This window comes from Camelus bactrianus, chromosome 1, assembly GCF_048773025.1.
Source record: "Camelus bactrianus isolate YW-2024 breed Bactrian camel chromosome 1, ASM4877302v1, whole genome shotgun sequence".
In the NCBI taxonomy this organism is placed as follows: domain Eukaryota; kingdom Metazoa; phylum Chordata; class Mammalia; order Artiodactyla; family Camelidae; genus Camelus; species Camelus bactrianus.
The window spans coordinates 104,130,774-104,146,192 of record NC_133539.1 but is presented as its reverse complement, the minus strand read 5'-3'; the positions used below and the strand labels follow the sequence as shown (position 1 = coordinate 104,146,192).

Sequence of the window (15,419 nt, the reverse complement as noted above, 5' to 3'; positions counted from 1 at the left end):
AATTTCATTGAACTTTAGACAGACAGACAGACCCCCACACAGTGCGTGCAGAAACTGGCAAAATCCCAAGTGGGTCTGTGCCTGAGTTAGGAGTATTGTACCAATGTTAGTTTCTTAGTTTAGACAATGTACTACAGTGGTATAAGATGTTATCATTCTGGAGAGCTAGGTGATGTCACACAGTTACTGTACTATTTTTGCAATTTCTTGTGAATCTTAAACTATTTCTCCCAAAATTATTAAAGCAACTTTTTAAAAGTTTTTTTTTTTTAAGTTTAAAGAAAAGGGGGAGGTTGTTCCTCACCCCAGGAAAGGAGGATTCAGCCACTGGCTTGTCTTTTATGAGCAACCCCTATTGTTTACTTCGCCGCTGTCTAATTTATGGTTAGGCTTCTACGACGGCGTCCTGGTGGCTTTGGCCTCACCCTCTGCTTCTCAGAGTCAGCCCATCTGGGATCCAGTCGAAAGAAGCTCATGTCTTCCAGGGCTGAGTGTGAATATGCCCCCATCCCCCGCTTCCCTAAGTCTGTAACTTCAAAGCGATGTAAAGACTCAGATCTAAGAAATGATCTCACGGTGAAGATCTAGGACAAATCATCTTTCTCGCCCCTGCCCAGCAATTCCTTTTCTGGAATGGCTCTTTGTCTTCCCTGCTCTTCATACAGATTATTCTCTTCACCTTCACCAAACGGCCCCTCCTCTAATGGAAGGAGATTAACCCTTCTCTGCTCCCTCGCAGTCAGCTGAGAGCTTGCTTTCACCAGCACTGCTCTCTCCGGGCCCTGTGCCACAGCTGAACGCTCCAGCGTGAGATGGCTGCCTTCCCTCTGAGGCATCTCTGCCTCTCTCACACACCTTTTGGCCAGATTTGGCCCTGGGAAGACAGTTTTGAAATTAAACTTATCGTGAGCCATCTGAGTTTGCAGTATGGAATTGCACAAGGCCCTGGGCATTCAGGCCAAGGGGTACTTGCTGTGTTCATTATCTTCAAGGCCCCATCTTCATGAAATTCTAGCATGATTTACTCCCTTGTTTTGCTGAGGGGTCCATCCCCAGCATCACCTAAGATTGAGGCTCTGCGTATGGGGCTGACGTCTATGTGGCATCCTGTCCGGATATAACAAGACACACACACAAGCCACTGTCCCCCAGGACTGGCCTCGGCCCCTAATTTCCTGCCACGTCTTATTTATTAGGGGGACTCATCTCAAGAGACCATGGTGAGAGGGACATAGGCGTCCGTGGCTGATGCCTGGTTGTGAGCTGTAGTCAGGACAGTGTGCCAGAAAGGTGACTATCTGAATTGCCTGTCTTCAGTAGGCGTTGGTGAACCTCCTAGTTTTGCACCTTTTGGTTTCAAAACCATACTGAACAACGGAAAATGAAACCTGCAACTTATTTTTAGCTGCTCATGCTAACTCATGAGATTTCTCTTTGCAAACCAAATAGGATAAAGTCTCCTTCAGCGGGCTAAACTTAATCTGATTGACTTAATATAGCAATTAAGCCTACTTCTCTGATACTTCTCAAGTGACACTTGGTCCCAGGTGATATTTTGGCTAATATTTACTATTTTGCTTAAAATGATAATTACTTGAGCTTTAAAAAAATTAAACAAGTGTTCTATAATATCATCTGCAGAGAGGACTTAGGAAAAAAGTCATAAATGCTCTATCCTGGAATCTATTCATTAATTCACTTATTCTGTTACCATTTATTGGACACCTATTAAGTGAAAGGTGGATTTTCAAAAATTGAAACTGTGTGTTGCATTGCAAAGAACAGAATATTAGTAATTAAGGAACATGGCTTTTATCCTGGTTGCTGAGGTCTTCAGATACAAATTTCTCTTTGAATCTGATTTTCTTCTCCCTCGCAGAAGGGATTCAGATGACACCTTCTAAAGTGCCCTGCCCATCCTGCAATTCTGTGAAATGCTCTCTGCCACAGAGGGCCCGTGGAAATGCTGAGGCACATTTTGGAGGCAGCGGTACTGTTGTCAGGCCACTCTTATTTCTGTCACCTCTCTCCCTGTTCTAGGAGGGACAGCTATAAAGAAAACCTATGATCTGCTCACCAGACAACTTGTGCCCCACCCCACCCCCTTGGTAAACAGATGATTAAGAACTTGAAAGACTACCATAGGTCTTTTTAGTCCGCGGGTTCATTCCTCAATTTATGGAACAAATTCTAATTTTCGGAAGTGGTTTCATGAGCTGAAGATTTCCACTGCTAGTGGTGGGAGCAGGGAAGAGACCCCCAAATTGATGTTGGTCAGTCAAGAGCGTGTCCTCATACGCCCCTCCATTGCACCAGGCAAGGCTCTAGGTGCCGTGACAGGTACACAGATGTCACAGGATGCAAGCCAGAGATGTGAGTCAAGGTAGATAATTCAATGCAACAGGAACATATAGGGCTTTCATCTTCAGTCCAAAGGAAGTGAAGATTTACTGAGGTTTGCTAAGTTGCCCTGGTGAGAAGAAGTTCATGGTTGTGACCTTTCTGAGCTACAAAGTCATTTATCTGAGAGAAGAAAAAGCAAATGAGTTTGTTCCCAGGGTGTCTTGGAATAGTTATTGCCCAGAATGAAGAAGGATACGAGGAGAGGATGATGCTCTCACATGGGGTAGATTTTACCCGTCTGTAAGAATTCTTCCTTCTCAACCTTTATTTACACCGCACCCTTCCCTCTTCAACCTAGCTGCCAATTTCTCTAGAAACAAGAAACCGGCCCTCTTGCTGAATATATATTTTGCCAATTCAGGAACCAGAAGACCCTGTTCTGTGTTGTTCCATTTGCTCTCCATCTGGGGGGTGGCCAGCCGCGAGGGCTGCAAGTGAACGTGTGATTGGGGATGCAGGAATGCTCTTGATCTCCATGGGCATGTGAGGTCTTTACTAGTGCCATGTTTCAAATGCAATGAGCAATGAAAGCAGGGATGATTCTGCTGCTAAAGCTGAGGTCGTAATATCAAAAATAGTGGTGAGCTGCGCTGAGGATATTCCCATGGGAGAGTCTGAGCTGGATTAGGGTGGGGTGGGTGTCGTCCACCACAGTCTCCCTGGCAACCCTAAGTCACTTAGCACCTTTTCTCTGTTGAAGACCACATGGTTCACATTTCCCTTCTCCCTCCAGCTCTTTCCTTGAGGGTAACCTCAGTTTGGTCCCCAAGGCTTGCTGCCCAGTCCTTGCCATAAGGTGTGTACTCCTTGCCCACACCTTACACAGATGCTAATGGTTGGAAGTGAGGAAGCTTAGATCTAAGAATTGGAGCCGGCTCCCTGGAGTTCAGACTCCTCATGCACTTCCATTCACCCAGCCCTTCATTCTACTGCCTCCCAAGCACTGAGGGAGATAATCCTCCTCTCATATTTCGAGCAGGATGGAGCTGATGGAGTGATTAGAATGCCTCCTTTGAGGGCCATCTGGTTGGCATATGAAATTACTGCCAAAAAGGAGACTGTCAGGCCACATAACTAGGAGGCTGGAGACTTGGAGTCCAGCTCTTGGGCTCGCCAACCTTGGATCTTTTAGAATCACAAACCTTCAGAGCTGGAAGGGATCTTAAACAGGGGCAGAATGTATAGATGTGAACATTGAGAGTCAATCATTAAAACGATGCATTTGAAACACTAAAGCTGGTTGAGGAAAATCTCTTCCTCAAAAGTTAAGCTTTTCAAAAGTCCATTCTTAAAATATGTTGGGGTAGGAACTCATCATACTGACTTAGGTTACCTGTTCAGGACAAAAATAATGTTTGTGAGTGGAAACCAGGTCAGTCTTGATTGTTACATTAATTTTTCTTTGTTAATTTAGATGAGAACAATCTCACAACTGGGTAACAAATTTACTCACAAAAGCAGGCTTGTAGAAGAATTTTAATACAGCAAATGGACAAATTCACTTATTCAGTGTGTGATCTTGGGCAAATGACCAGATGTCTCACAGCCTCAGTTTCCTCATCTGTAACATGAAAAGACTTAATTGGGTGAAGTGGTTTGCTCAGGTGGAAATGTAAGCTTTTCCACTTACTTCGCCTTATAAAACATTTCCAAATTATGACAAATCTCTGATGAAAATTGTTATTCTGCTTTCTACCCTTGACTTTTCAACATGGTCTAGTTAATTCGTCTTCTCTTAGTCTTTTCCACCTGCTGGTCCAGACTATCTCCAGTTGGCAGCATTCTTGGTACCCACAATCCCCAGGGCCTGGGGCATTGAGGCTGGTTCATCTAAACAGGGCTAGTTCTGGCTCCAGAGAGTGGGGGTCCCCTCCACTACAAGTCTGCATAGTCAGAAGATTACTACATCAGAGCAGAATACAGATGGAGGAGGCTTTATCCCCTTAGGATTGGTGGAAAGACCCAGACTTTGAAATTAGTTGGACTTAGGTTTGAATCCTAACTCTGCTCTTTACTGTGTGACTAGTAATTTCAATTAGTTCCTAACCAAAAGTTGACAATAACAAATATCCATTTTGCAAGATTATTGGATTAGAATTAAATAATATAGCTAAAATATTGTGTATGTAGTAGGTTTTCAATAAATGGCAGCTATTACAGACTTAGCTCTGCTCAAGGTAGAAAGCAGAAGTTCCTGCTCAGATCTCTAGGCAAAATGTAGATGTTCAAAGTAGCAATGGACTTTCCCCGAAAATTTAAGCTAACGTATCATCCAAAGGCATTTTTAGTCATTGATAAATTAAGTCACCATGTTGTTTCCAGGACTGAATATACTATAAACAGATGTAATAACCAACCTCATAAAAATGTTTAAACTTTTTAAATTCTAAGAATTTAAACAAAAATATTACATGTGGTAAATATTTTATCTTTTTTCTAGATTCTTTGTTGCATTTACTTTACTATAAACATTTTATTTTTAAAAATTGAGATTTGAATAACCTAACCTGATAAACTTACCCACAAATGCTGAATATCTATATTAGGTATAAACGGAAACCAACTGTAGTTTTTTAATACAGTGAATGGAGCAAAGAAATGTGCAAACCAGTCCAAATGTTTATAAACCAAGGATTCCTCTGGGACTCAGTGCCCTGACTTTATGGTTTTTTGTTGTTGTTTTTTTTAAACAGAGAGTCAAGCTTTGTTCATACTTGAATTATGTACTTTGCATAAGTCATGCAATTTAACTTTAACCCACAGGACTGAAAATAAAATGAGCTCAGACTGCAGACGGAGACTGTGTGCAAGCAAGAGCGTTAATCAAAATGAAAGAGGCACCCCTCACTGCTAGCTCTGTCCTTCCCCAGCCTGCTCCTGCCAGATTATTTTGGGTTCCTCGTGCTTGATTCATCAAAGTGGCAAAAGCAGGTTAAAATTCTCATCGTGGAAAAGAGATTTGTCTGTTAAATTAACATTTGTGCATGTGCCCTGAGGAGGTTGATAAGCACACTATTTTTAAAAATCATAAGTGAATGCATACCCTTGCCACTTGTAATCATGACAAAGCTTAAGGAATTCGCGCATGAGCATGGTTTTTTTTTTTTAAGTGCAAAACAGGATTTACTCATGGAGAATGTCAGTCTAAACAAGCTCATCCATCTGAACGCTTTCAACTACAGCTCAAATTTGTTTAACACAAGCAGGTTTGGTAAACGAGCTACGTTTGCTCGTTGAGTGTTTTGGAACATCACAAAATAAACCAATACGTGGCTTTTAGGCTCGTTTTGACAGAGGGTAGACAGGGAAGCCCACAGGGAGGTTTGGAAACCTCTTGCCCTGGCATCCGGCTTATAAGTACCAGTAGGGGACCTGACCACATTCGCCACCGTGCCCCTGCAAAGAGGACGTAACGCTATTCACTCATCTTGTGGGAGCCTGATACGGATTACTGTCCTTGTCACTGTCATTTATTATCCCAGTCAGAAGGGGCAGCGACTTCATTCTACATGGTCGGAGTTGATGCCGTATCGTGTGTATTTAGCCTACATGATAATATTTTGTGAGTATTTTAATGTGAATGTCTAGCTTTCAAGTGTTATTGATGAGGAAAATCTGAACAGACACCAAGGGCATCAAATGCTTAGGTGTTCGCCTCAGCCTTCTCCAACCCCTACTCCTCCCACCCCAACACTAAGGACCCTGCTTTATAGATGACCATATCTTAAATTAGTACCTTGTAACTCAGTGTTACAGTCTCTCTAATTCTCGACCCCCATGGTAAAGGAGGAATTAGCCTAAGGACACTCCATTCTAATTTTCTGTCGCTGTCAATGCTAACCAGAGCTTGTAGAGCAGTGACGTGGGGGTGGGGAAGATGGCTCCACCGTTGGTGTTAGACCAGGAGCTACTGTATCCGTTAGAGCCACATTTATTTCTGGAGTAGTTGTGGGAGAGAGATGTGCTCCAAAGAGAAGAGGACTCGGTGTGGTTCAGGTATGACCAACCATCTGGACAACCCAACTCAGGGACCTTAACGTGTATGGGACAGAGGTGGGCTGGGTACTTTCCCCACGCTGAGCTAAAAATCACTTGGGTTCTGTGGAAGGAGATAGAATGAGAACTAGAAACAAAAGATACGGTTGTGAAACCTAGTACCTAAGTTAAAGATGTTCAAATACATTTTCTCCTTTTAAAAAATTCTGGGGAACTTGAATGTTTTGCTAACCTGATTATTTGTAGCTAGTCCTTCTAAAAGACAGAGGCAATCCCAGAAAAGATTAATTCATTTTTGCACGTGTTAAAATTAACATTAGCATATTTAGTGATGCAATAGGCAATTAAAGACTTTTGGAGAGATAAGAAGAAGAAAAATGTACGTGTTATATATTCAAAATCAGTCTCATAGCATTTTATAAAAAAATGTTGGCTTATGTCCAGGATCTAAGGGTGGGGGTGGGTATGGTTTCTTTGTAGCTGAAGAAAGAGTAGAAAAGAATCTGTCCTATTTCCTTAAAAATAAAACACTTCATGCTTTATAAAGCATGGTAAATGGAATGCTTTTCTGATTTTTACCTGCCGGCAGGATCTGGAGGAAATTTTCCTAGCAAGCTGTGCTGTTTTCCTCTTTTGGGGAACATGGTGACACTGGTTTTGTAGCAAAACAGTCTTTGCTTATTAGGCATTTCTTCAAAATCCTGAATAAGCAGCTCTTTCCACGTTTTTTATTCCACATGTTAAACATTTCATTGCAATTTGAGCTTCAATTGTGTGTGCGTGTGTGTGCTGATTGGAAAGATTGAAAGGGGATGCATAAGAATTCTTGAAGGTTTTTTTGTTTAAAAAATTAATTCCTACAATTATGTGTTGGAGTCTCTACAGAAGGTGATTCCGATTTATTACGTACAGCCAAACTAGAGCCCATCAATCTTGAGCAGCGGGGGTAGGGAAGTGATATTGAAGAAGACATGAAATTCAGTGTTTGAGTAGATGAGATTTAATTTTCGGAAAACATTTCACTCATAAAACGGATAGCACCCCAGTGTCAGCCCTGACCTCCATGATGTCAATGTCATCGTGCGAGCGTAGCTGAGATAAGCCTCAAAGTAAAACAAAGAAACAGTGCATCTCAGCTCAACATCGTTTCTTCTCTTACAGTATGTACTATATATGTATACACACACACACACACACACACAAAGCCTTTTGGTATTCTTATTAATAGCTTGTTACTTTACAATTTAGCTTTCAGAGGGGGAGGGAGGAGAAAAATCATTTTGCGTTTCCTAGGTTCTGAGCAAGCACAATATGCTGTTGCAAGACTTAACATTATTTAGGTCAGTGTCCTAAGGACAGCATTTATCGTTCACGATGGTCGGTTATACATGCAAAGGAACTCAGCATCAATTAATTTTTCTGTAACTGATTTTATTCTGCTTCTAATTCTAAGCAAATTCATTCACATTTTAATACAATTCCAACTGAGGAGGTATCTGCTGTTCTGTACTGCAGATACATTTAGCAGAATACATTTACACGGCTTGTGGTTAGAGGTTATAGCACAGATACAGACAGCTGATCATGCATTCTTCTACAAGCCTGCCGGCACCATTTAGGATTCTAAAAAATAATCTAGAAATGCTACACCCTTTATAATATTGTTCTTTACTTTGCAATAGCTTAAAAGGTTTGTTTTTTCTGTTATTGTTGCTAGCAATTCTATGAAATTAACAGTCTAGAAAATGCATCCCGAACCAGATACATACTGTATTGAAAGCTCTCTTCAAGAAGAAGATATGACAGTATTCGTTCCAGCTTATTTTCTTCCTTAGCAAAAGGATTGTTTGATTCTCAGAAGCAAAAAGACACATTCATTGTGCAGCAGCTCTGCTTAACTGTATGAAATGCCTTCTACTGTCTGGTTGCAGAATTTGGAGTTTGCTAAACAGTGTTTAGTGATTGGGCTCATCTTGCATCACCAGTTGATGACATTTTTCTTTGTTCCCTCCTACCCAGTTGAACCAAGACTCTGAGGCTGATATGCAATGTCACTTACAACATTAATCAGATACTGCATTTAAGGTGAGCTGTCCCTTGCCTCCTCCTTCCCCAGTGCTCGTGTGCTGCATGCAGTGCGTATCTTGCTTCTGCAAGCCTAAGATGGCAGGCAGGATTAGCCGTGCTTGTGCTGTGTGTGCATGCTGTGTATAGAATTCATTACACGTTGCCTAGTATTTCAGATGTGAGTATGTAAATGCTCGGTATGCCATATCATCTGGTAGCGAAGACTTGTTTTTGCCTCATTACAGCCTTAGCTATTTCAGCATCACCTTTCAGTTCCGATTCATTTGCTTCTGGATGTTTGCTTTTTATCACATTCAAAATGGAATTTTACCTCTTTTTTTTTTTTTAACAAAGCCAAAAAAAAAAAAAAACGCTAAAAACAAAACAACAACAACAAAACTCTGCTACCAGATGGTGTCTCCCCTTTCTTCTTGCGTTTGCTGTCTTTTAAATAATGTATGTTGTATTGTTAATTAATGTGAATATCAAATTAAACAGTTGAAACTTACATGTTTATTATGCAGGTAGGAGGCAAGGTGGAATCTATTTTTAACTCATGCACTCCATGGTGTGCAAACAACTTGGTTCTCAAATTTGTATTTTCAGTGCTGGTATCAGTGGTTTGATTTTCAGCAAATGTGACAGTGGCCTTTGCAGTGGTCAGCTCCGGGCTTTGAACTCTCAGAGGAGGAAGGGAAAAAAATTCAACACACCACCTCCTTGAGCCTCAGCTCAGAGAAACCTTGGATGAGAAACTTCTTTTTTCAAACCTGTTTTCCTGTTGATAAATTCAGTTCTCGTGATCACAGTACATTCAAGCTGTTCTGCGTATGACTTTGTGTGTGTGTGACAATTGCATCTAAAACTTGAGAGCAAGAAGACGGAGAAATCAGTTGGTCTCCATCGCTTTACACAAAAATGGCTGAGTGTCTTTCATGCTAGCACTGCATTAAGTGATACATACAGGTAGGTTGAAATTTGCATGTTTTATAGATTTTTTTTGAGCCATGTAGCAAGAACATCAGATAGATTAAAATATGATTATTAAAACAAAATTAAATAAGACAGTTGTAATTTGGGGGGGGCAGGGTATTAAGTTGCATAGCCTTTCCTATTCAGGTACTATATAAATATATATCTTTTATAAACTTATAAACTGATTCTGTTATAAAAGTAAGATGATTCCTCTTAAAAAATCATATATATGATAGGTGTGGCGCCATTAGACAACAAAAGAATTTTTTGAAAAGTCTGTGTATTCAGCTCCATTTTTGCTTGAAACTAAAAATAAATGGGTTTCTGGAGATAATTTTGAATAGCGCAAACAAGCTTAATAAGAAACATTTAAAATATTTAAATTTTAAGAAGCGGTCTTTAAACGTGTTATATGAAAGATGAAAGTAAAAACTTAAATACTTCCAAAATCAATTTTAGATCATATATAAGAATAAATGCATTATTTGTATATCTATATTATTTGGGGAGGTGAGGATTACAATATTTAAAGGGGGAAATATTAACTATAGGTGGCTCTGTTACAAGAAAAAGAGCTTCACTAAATGAAACAGAGTCCCTACAATGGTTCATTGCAGATCATACAGCTGTGGTTCTATAAGTACCAGATTCTGGCACTTTTCAAAATAATTTAATGGGCTCTTTCCTTTGAGCTTAACTTCTCAAATATATTTTAGTTTCAAATTAACACTGGGCCAGAGCCTATTTCCTTAGTAACCCCATCCTGTTTAAAAATGCAATAAGAGATATACAAAGGATTGTCTTTAAAAAAAATGTTTCATGAAAATTTTGCAGTTCTTTTTCTTCTCATAGAGAGTCTAAATTGGTTTTAGATGTTTTAAAATGCGGTCTTCAAGCCTTGAAAATTAAGCCATATTTCTACACATAGACAGAAAGCTTACACAGGGAGAGCTTTTTCCTTCCTCCTTTGTGCTCAGTACTTTCAAAATGAAGGTTTTCTTTGTAATGTGCTCCAGAATGCCAGTCAAGGTCTGTGTGCAAAGGTGTAGTTTCATTATCATGAGTTCACCAGCGCCACTGAAACAAAAGGTATCTCAGAAATTCTGAGAATCAGAAAATGCCGATGCTCTTGTTTTGCCTGATCCCTCTGCTGGTAACCTCCGAGCTCTCGGCATAGAGGGACCCTCACCCAAGCCCACCCCCCTGGCAATGATAAGTGCACACTGAGCCTCTGTGGAAAACGTCTTTGTAGGTGTGTTTAGGAGGAAGATGCTGCCAAACCCAAAACCTCCCTGAGGTTTGCTCCAATGTGAAGAACATTGAGAATGCAGAACCATCTGTGTAAATAGTTGCTTTATCGTAGCAGTTTGTCTACTATTCCAAAGCACTGTCTGTAAAAATCAAACCTCTTATGGTCTGACGATTTGTTGTTATATTGTTGTTATTGTGTTGTTTTGAGGCCAACTTAACTATTTTGCTTGGAGTTTTTCCCTGGCTTACTTGTATTAGAACATGATTCATCTCAGTGATTTCGTTCTTTGGGCTTGCCATGAAATAGCCTTCCTGCAACACCTTTTTTTTGGGGGGGGGGGGTTGCTGTTTGGGAGCCATTTTCCTTCTTGCCTGTGACTTAAAATGACTAAGTGCATTTTGAATATAGCATCAATCAGAAGATCGTAGACTGAAGGGAAATGCCAAAAACCTGATTCAGTATTGCCTGTTTATTTTAGTACCAGTGGCATTAACAGTTGCAGTAGGATCAAGCTAATCGTCATTTGCTCTTGAGCAAATAACGAGCCCTGCATTTGTAATTAAAACACTATTGCTATTCGGAAAGATTACAACTCAATGTCTTCCACTTTGATAGGCTGGTACAAATTAATCATTTTGAACCCATTTGAATCTTAATCACAAGATTAGATGGATGCAATGGAATTGTTTTACCCTACAAATGAATGCCTGAGAGATTCAACGGTGTTATTTCCTCTTTGTAAAATGTCGATCCTTTTGTCTTTAACTCAAGGATGGTTGCGTCATCTTGTAGATTTTCATACCTCATGATTTTCTGTGCCGTTTCTCATTTATGTTGCTCCGGGTCTCGCCTAAAAGAATTTTAAACACAATTTAAGGAGCTTGAAAGCCAAATAAGACGTTTGGGAAGTTCATTGTACCATTGTCATTCTAATAAATAGACCAGTGAATGGAAGAATAATTATTATTTATTACTTTGTTGTGTTTCGCCTTAATGCTTTGCCTTCATATTTCACAGAAATGTTTACTAGGCACAAAGCTTTTCTAAGCTGACCCATTTACAATTGTCTTTGGATTTCCTAGATTAGCCAAAAACACTTCCTGCCGATTGTAGAGGATGGCACTTACCCCTTCTCATTGCTGGAAAGGCTGTGCTTAACCCATTGCTTAGCCCATTTACACTTCTTGGCTAAGGTGTTTACACTGGGCAGGCCAGAGCAGGTGCGACAGGAAGAATGTGCAAACAACTGCTTTGTTCTCACCAAAATGAAATGGGCAAATCTGTGGTTTTCTGCCTGAATGATTTATGGTCTAAAATTCTCAACTCCTCTTTTTCTTTTCTTTTTTTCTTTTTTGGGGACTAGGAATTATTTTCCCAAGCCTTAAGTCAGTGAGAATACCAAGATTGCATTTCTTGCTACTAGAGTGATATTGATCTACCTCAGCCATTTCCATGGATCCCCCAAAGAGGGACTGGTAGCCAGACCACGACTTAGGGCTGGTTGGTAGGGGGAGACGGAACTAGAAAACCTAGCATTTTTCTCTTTAATGCTAAATTACGCTAAGCCTTTGAGTTCCTGGTACCATATGGTTCATTCTAACACCTCTCTTCCAAGGGAAATGCTGTTCTTAACAGCTTTCTTGGTAATTAAGCATTCAACACATTTATTGAGTGTCTACTGTATACCAGGCACATTCCAGAGGTTGGACATGTAGTAATGAACAAGAGAGACCAGGGCCTGCTTCTCATGGACCTGACCCTAGTGTGGTGGAGTTGTGGGGGCGAGGGGCACAAAAATAAATATGTTAACAATTAATTAAAGAAGACAAGTGCAAAGAAGAAAAAGAAAAGAAAATTTTAAAAGGCAAGGGTGTCATGTGGGGAGGAGAGGAGCTGTTTTAGAACCATGGGCCAGGGAAAGCCTTCCAGAGGAGGAGACCTGCGTGGAGGGATGATCCAGGCAGGCAAAGAGCTGACGGGAGCATTATCTGGCAGAGGTGCACTCATGCTCAGACCGCAAACTTCCCTTTCTATGTGTAACCGCCATTATATCAGAGCCAGGTCTGAGGACTTTGTGGGTTGAGCCTGACTTATGGAAGCTTCCCTGCAGTGAGACAGTAGGCTAGGCCCCCACAGCTGGTTTTTGTCAAATTTCCAGGACTCGGTGCCAGTGAAGTCATTGCCTTTGACCCAGCCCCACCCCAATGCTGCCTACGGTGTGGTAAAGCCCTGGACGTCACAGTCCTAGGCAGTGGTGAAATTCTGGCACAGGGTCAGTGCCAACCCAGGAAATCCACAGAAGAAAGGAATCTCGGAGCAAGGAAATTTCTGGAAAGCCTCTTGCTTTGCCTTTCATAAGAACTCCAGAACTTCAACTTGTGGCAAAACACTGACATGGCCACTTCCTTTAAGTTGTTTCAAAGGCAAATGGTGGAAAGGTCTGTCCCAGCTTGCCAATAAATTGTCCTTGTCCTCCTATGCATCAAACGCTTCAGTTCTGCAGAACTCTTTTACTGTTGGTGGCTTTCGAATGAGCTTGCCTCTTGGAGTGGTCTTCTCTATTTGAACAAATAATACTAAGAAAATTCTTCTTCAGAACCAGAACCCTGTTATGCCTTTTAGGTTAGTCTGCTAATGAAGCTCCAGGAACAAAGGGATAGGTTTGCTGTACAAGTTAGAAACTATTTTAAAGCCCTTCAGAGTCTTCTGAATGTTTCAGAAGCACCTTCTAAAATCGATTAATAATTTAATGGACTTTGCTTATCACAAGTTAAAAGTGGCCTGGCTGACTCCTTACTCCTCATTTGGTTTTGACTAGTCGTGAAACATTCCCTTGCATGAAGAATGTTCTAGTCCTTTGTAGTCGAGTATTGCCCATCCACGGGGAGGGGGCTTCAACAATTCAGTTCACTTCTTCGAATATTTCTTGAGCATCTACTGTGTGACACACACCACTCCAATCCAAGCAGAAGGGGAATATGACGTGAAATTCCCTGTGAAGCTCATGTCCAAGTTCTTACACAGAGCTGGGGCATTGTATGGACAAGCACAATTATGTGTCCTCTGTTCCAGAAAAAAAATGAATGCTGTTCTCTTAATGGCCTTTTATACTGTTTGCTGAAAACTAGTCCTCAGTTCGGGGGAGCATCTCAACCGATGGCCAGAATGGTTCTTCCCTGAGACTCTGTATCATCCTCATCACCTTCCCAAAGTGTCTTGGCTCCTAATAGGCCACCGTATGTCTGGCCGCCCTGCTCCAAGCTGGTCTGCCTGCCTTGCCAGGTGACCTCCTTAACGCCTGCCACTCTTTCGCATTCATGAGCAGATGTTAAGTTGAGAAGCCCTTGAATGTAAAAATTTGAATTTGCGATGCAGGCAAGATGCTTCTGCTTTTTTAGTTTCCCTGATGGACAGTGGGGGTCTCCCTGCTGGCTGTTCTGCAGAGGGCTTTGCGGGCAGCCGGGAAATCACAGACCAGCTGCCAAAGCCCTTGTCTCTGTTAGGTGATCCCAGCATGGCTCTGCCATGGCCCAAACATCTCACTGACCAGAAAATGACTCTTTTGATCTTGTCATTCATTTTGCATCTTTTCCTTTAATGACTTCCTTGCTTCTGCAGCTATTCCTGTTCAGGGTTCAAGACTAGCACTAGCGTCTACTCTCACTATATTTGGCCTGTGGAGGAAGTTTGTTTTCGGTTCTGTTTTGTTTTTAAAATGCCAGTGTCAATATTTTTTCTGTGTTCATGATGAGCTGTGAGAGCTTTTATGATTTTCTTTATATGATTAAATAAACCTCTTCCTTACCCCGTGGTCATTGCTGCCAAATGGAGATTTTGAAATTCTTTTTTTTTTTTTTTTTTTTTGTCTGCTAAAATCTTCTACCCTGTCTGAGGCCTTGCTCTAATTAAGGTCTAACAGTCCTGCCTGTCTTCCCCAGCGCTGAGTGTGACGTGGAGTCCCTGCCCCGAGGCCCTTACAAGCCAGCTAGTCGAGAAAACAAAAGCCACCAGCTGAGAATGTGGTTAGATCCCAGAAGGGCAGTGCCCTTGTAAATTTTTCCCCTTTCCTCTTGTTTCTTGAGCTGTAGGAGGGAGGTGGGGGACCTTTAATAGGGACAGAGAGGGGCTCCCTCACTGAAAGGTTCTCTAGAAAACACAGGATGTTGGGGAAATAGTGTGGAAGAGAGTGGGGTGGTCATCTGGCAGGCAAAATAGGGAGATGAAGATGACTATGGACTGAGAGGGCAGCAAGGGGGCGGGAGGGAGTGCAGAACATGAGAAAGAGGGAACAAAGGGAACAGTCAATTAGGAGGCAGGCTGCTGTGCCGCACCCTGGAGCCAGGGGAGTCGTGTAAAAGGGGGCAAGAGTGGGAGGTGCTGCATCTCAGGGAGAGCACCTAAGATGCAGGCTGCAGGCCTGCAGTGTAGGGACCTGCTCTCACATTCCGTGTGGCTTCAGTCGTAATGATGGCCTTGGGGCTTTACTGTCCCAGGCTGGCTGTTCTGAAGAGCCTACAGATCGGCATCCCTAAGGGTAATTTATCCCAGAATCTTATGAAGTCTCTATCCCAAGGCTCCTATTCTACATGCTGAGGATGCCAACCCCCACCCCCCACCCCCACCCACAACTCGACTAGATCTGGATTAAACTTTAAATGAGCAGACTCCTTACATGGTCTGTGCCCAAATGCTTTTGGTTTTCTACCAAGCTCAGGCTGGAGAGAGA

At 41.7% G+C, this 15,419-nt stretch overlaps 1 protein-coding gene across 7 annotated transcripts in view; it reads left to right on the top strand.

Moving 5' to 3' along the window:
- ZBTB38 (zinc finger and BTB domain containing 38) overlaps positions 1-15,419 on the top strand; it is a 113,851-nt gene that overhangs the window by 50,415 nt on the left and 48,017 nt on the right. For 5 of the 7 annotated variants that reach the window (XM_010952268.3, XM_045514710.2, XM_074370436.1 and 2 more), the window contains one exon: positions 8,419-8,484. The exons of 1 other annotated variant lie outside the window; for it this stretch is intronic. The gene's annotated coding sequence lies outside the window, so the exon portion shown is untranslated. Of the gene's footprint in view, positions 1-8,418; positions 8,485-9,072; positions 9,433-15,419 lie in introns of all 7 variants that reach the window. One more of the 7 variants, XM_074370429.1, reaches the window with a different exon arrangement.